This window comes from Rosa chinensis, chromosome 5 (genome assembly GCF_002994745.2).
Source record: "Rosa chinensis cultivar Old Blush chromosome 5, RchiOBHm-V2, whole genome shotgun sequence".
In the NCBI taxonomy this organism is placed as follows: Eukaryota; Viridiplantae; Streptophyta; class Magnoliopsida; order Rosales; family Rosaceae; genus Rosa; species Rosa chinensis.
In genome coordinates this window covers 74,178,008-74,182,940 of record NC_037092.1, presented here as the reverse complement: position 1 = coordinate 74,182,940, position 4,933 = coordinate 74,178,008, and the positions used below count along the sequence as shown (strand labels likewise).

The following is a 4,933-nucleotide window of genomic DNA, read 5'->3' as shown; positions in this document are numbered from 1 at the left end:
AAATCAGATATGGATAACTTGAAATCAACATCTGGATACATATTTCTTCTAGCTAGCAGGTGGAGCCATTTCATGGAAAACTGCAAAGCAAACCTTGACAGCAACATCAACTTTTCAGGCTGAGTATATTGCCATTTATGAGGCAACAGGTCATGCATTGTGGTTGAGAAATTTTATTTCTCATTTGAAACTAATAAATTCTGTGGAAAGGCCTATGGTAATTTACTGTGATAATGCATCAACAGTCTTCTTCTCCAAGAATAACAAGAGATCATCAGGTTCAAGGAACATAGATGTCAAGTACTTTGCAATAAGAGAAAGTGTTAGGGATGAAGAGATTGAAGTTGCAAAAATTGGGACAAAAGATCAGTTAGCAGATCCATTGACAAAAGCTTTGCCAGTAGCTGATTTTGTCAAGCATGCTGCACATATGGGAATTAAAGACATCATCTAGAGCTGAATTACATGTCAGAATCATTACCAGTTAGTATGTATTTTGACTTTATTGTTGTTAGTTCTGATATGATCAATAATGTGCAATTATATTATTAGGTTTTATCCTAGTAGGCATCTGCTAAAATCAAGAAGTACATGTACATATTGCAATTCATATGTGACAATACATATATGCAGATTGTGATAAAGTTTCAAAATGAGATATAATTTGCTTTATTTCTATTTATTTAGAAATTTTGGTAGGACTTTAAACATACGAGTGTGTGGTTAAATGCATAAATAGCACATGTGTGTTTATACTGTTGTTGTAACTGAGGTTCATGTGATTTTAGTCTACTGCAATGTGATCTTGGAACATAAGTGTTTATTTTCATTCACTGTAATGTTCTTAGGTTCCTTGTAGTTAGACATTATTGACAGAATCAAGATTATAAAATTTAAATAGCCTAAGTGTCTAAACTTGCAGTGCACACTTAAGTAGATCAGTTCATATGTGAGTGTGTGTGTGTGTGTGTGTGTGTGTGTGTGTGTGTGTGTGTGTGTGTGTGTGTGTGTGCATTCATCAACAATTTCAAATCAATGCCAGGTTCAGTGGGAGATAAGCAAATTAACATTGCTTATGGAAGAAGACATTGTTTGGAGTTTGTATTCTGCATATATGCTTCATATATGTAATTAATCTTAGACTATAGTATAAGCTTATGATATACATCATATTAAGACAAGCTTATCTGTTATTTGAATTCAAAATCGGGTTGCAGTTAGACAAGCAGTTAAAGCTGATAGGCAGTTAAGGTATTGCAGCAGTTTCTTTATGGATGGAACTGCTTTGCAAGGTTGCTGTATATATATGTCAGATTAGTCCCTTCTAATGCACGAGTTGTTCTTGTTTTAGTCCCATATACTAAGAGAACATGAGGGTGAAATTAGGAGAAGGCTATCATGGACAGTAGGAGTGCATCAAGTAAGTTTTCTAGGTTCATGTTCTTATGTTTAGTTTTCTGCAGATTCAGGATTAATATGCAGTCTTCAATCCCTAATTCATTCTTACATCCAGTTAATTTGCAGTAATTCTATTAACATGATTTGATTTAGTATAGGTTCTAGATTATGTGTTTGTGATTGCTTAAGCATACTGTTTATAACAGATGAGACCAGTGGCAACACGTACTGGAATGTTGATGGAACGTGATAAGACATTTTCGGCTACTGGCAAGCTTCCCATTTTTCTCAACACTACCACTCTTAGCTTCAAATTAGAGCATGGCAATTGATCGATACGAGGACTTCAATATATAATATATAGCAAAGTTAATACCCTCGGATTCCTTTGTGATTTCCAAATAAACACCTCACACCTGCACTGACCTTGAACTTTGGACTAATCTACTATTTAAAAATATTCTTAACTCGACCTTTGGGTTAAGTCTAAGATAAAAACCTGTTGATTCCCGTGTGCTCCAGCTATACCTGCATTATAAATTGACCATAATCCTCATTGAAATTCATATTAAGCATTATAATCTTGACCTCTAAAGATGGGAGGAGATCTGTCAGATGGGGGTGACAGCCTGAAAGGTGATCTCTAAGATTTAGTAACGTGGGGGAATTGAGGGTGGGTGTTTAATTAATTAGCACATTCAAATTCTTTCATTTCTAACTTAGTTCCAGAGGCAAAAGTTTTTCTACCTCCCACTCTCCCATGCTCAAATGTAAGCCCAATAATTTATTATTTGGCAAAACGTTAAACGCCCAACATAACCGCTCACAAATGCCCAATAAGTTGCATAGTTTAGCTCTCTATTATCAAAGACTTGATGATAATTTATTCAACTTTTTATGTTGGGTGCGGATCCTCTCCTGATCTTTTATTTGCCTAATCTACCTAAGCTTTGAAGAAGATCAAGACACGTGTCGATATTGAATCTAATGGCCTACAACTAGTTCATGCCTTGTTTTTTCCTTTCATTCCCCATCTCTCTTGTCTTTCTCTCTCCTTCAATTTAACTTCATGGAAAACCATCAGTGATTAACCCAAGAAAAGCAAGAATAGATCCAAAATTCGAGAGATGAAGAACAAGTTCAGTAAAGAGGATATAATCAACCAAAATAATTGAAGGAGCTCGAATCTTGGACTGGAAATTGCCCAAAACCCATCCAAGAAGCCATCATGCATCAGCGTGAGCCATGGAGACTCTAATACCATCAAACCCAGAAGAAACACAATTGATTGATGAATACTCGTAAAGATTGAGATATGATTTGGCTAAATTTGATTTTGTTCCCTTCAATATAATAAAAAAATACCGTTGCACAAAGTAACATTTAGATTTACTGGGCATTGAACTTGAAAGAAATAAATTAGAGCAAGAGATAAACTTTATGTTATTAAAGTTTATGTATGAAATTACCGAGATAGAGATAAGATATCAGATCCGAATAGTATTGACACGTGGCATGAATATATAGATTCTCAAAAATAAATAAATAAATTTTAAATTCAATTAATGATGATATATTATATAAAATAATTATGCATGATATATAAATTCATATTGTAGTTAAATATTGTCTAAAATGATTAATTTATTAAATGAGTTTCGCTTTTGACTAAAGATTGTTGAAGATGCAAAATATGAATGAATAGTGATGACACTAGGGGAGTCAAATTTTGCAAATGACTTTGGCGCTTGACTCCATTGTTGGAGATACTCTTACTGATGTTAAACTTCCCCATCCCAAAACTCTTCAGGAGACTTGTAAGGGCCTTGATCTGCTATGAATTCAAATGCGAGATATCCTCTTTTCTGAGGGATTTGATCTATCTTTTCCAGCTCCTCAGGATTTAGCTCCCAGTCAAATATTTCCACATTTTCTTTGATCCTCTCCTTATTGAAGCTCTTCACCACAAAACTCACCCCTTGCTCATAAAGCCACCTCAAACAAACCTGAGCAAGAGATTTTCCTTTTGCATCTGCAATCTGTTTGAGGACTTCACATTCCATAATGGCGTTTGATTCCCAAGGTGTTCCTTTTCCCCCCAAAGGAGAGTAGGCCGTGACAACTATACCCTTTCTCTTACACAATTCTCTCAACTTCTTCTGCTGCCATATTGGATTCATCTCCACCTTAACAAAACAATTACCAAATTAATTGATTGACAAGAAACAAATTAGCTAAGCATGGATATGTAGATGCATGCATGATCCAGTACTAAATTTAGAAGCATGCAAAATCATAGGATCAAGCCTCTCGACTAATTAATTGGTTACCAAATAAGTACTATTATTAATTACTTGATTGACTGCAGGAGGGATTTTGGCAGTGGCAAGCAAGGTTTCGATCTTTTTGCATGAAAAATTGCAGACTCCAATGGACTTGGTGAGGCCTAGCTTCTGACATTCTTCCATGGCTTCCCACACCCCCTTAAAGTCTATAGGAAGAAGGTGCTCTTTGTTAACAGGAAAGTCATAGCTTCCTGTCTTCAAACTCACAGGCCAATGAATCAGATAAAGGTTAAGGTACTCCAATCTCAGATTCCTGCATGCAGGAAAACAAATACATGTCATAATAGCCTAGCTAATTGGTATTAACAGTTGTAATTAAATTCATTAGTATTGAAAATAAAATACACGCGCAAGCGCGCGCGCACACCCACACCCACACCCACATACATACTTGAGGGTGTTCTGAATGGCAGGGAGGACACGGTGAGGGTGTGCATCACAGCACCAAAGCTTGGAAGTAACAAAAAGTTCAACCCGGGATTTGATGAGGCCAAGAGAAATAGCTTCGCCGATAGCTTCACCAAGAACTTACTCAGTCTGATAAGCCGCTGCCGTATCAAAATGACTGTAACCAACTTTGATTGCGCTGAGAATGGCTTCTTTATTTTTACTTTGTTCAGAGGAACGAAAAGGATACACAGCCGTTCCTAGACCTTGCACCGGAATACTGTAACTACTTGGGGAGGCTAGTAGTGGTAACTCCGGAATGCTCATGCTTTCCATTGATGATTGATCCTATCCACAGTTCACATGCAGCAAGTTACTGCTTGCCATATAAAGCAGTACGCCGGAATGTGTGAACGAGCCAGCTAGGCTGTGCTTTACATATGTGACAACTTTACATGGTCCATGAAAGGTGGCTCGTGAATTATTTCACCAAGAAGATAAGAAAAAACTGGCCTTTCCAAATGTTGGACAAGATGAGTGATCACTATATCTATCTCGATTATAGACTTATAGCCATATGTGTAGTCATTAACTTCAAATACAAGCAACGTGACGATCGATAGATTACTTTAAGTGAAGAAACTGTTTTGTATTCCAAACATAATTTAGTTCTGATTTAATTAAAAGGGGTATCCGATTGACCGATTCTGATCTTTAACATGTAATTACATGCATGGACCGCATGTATATACGTAATCTTGGCAGCCTTCCTGCTCATGGCATTCTTCTGTACGGCATCATCA

General features: G+C 36.5%; 1 pseudogene; it reads right to left on the bottom strand.

Moving 5' to 3' along the window:
* Positions 1-3,179: 3,179 nt before the first annotated feature.
* On the bottom strand, positions 3,180-4,476 carry LOC112201844 (annotated as a pseudogene).
* Positions 4,477-4,933: the final 457 nt, after the last annotated feature.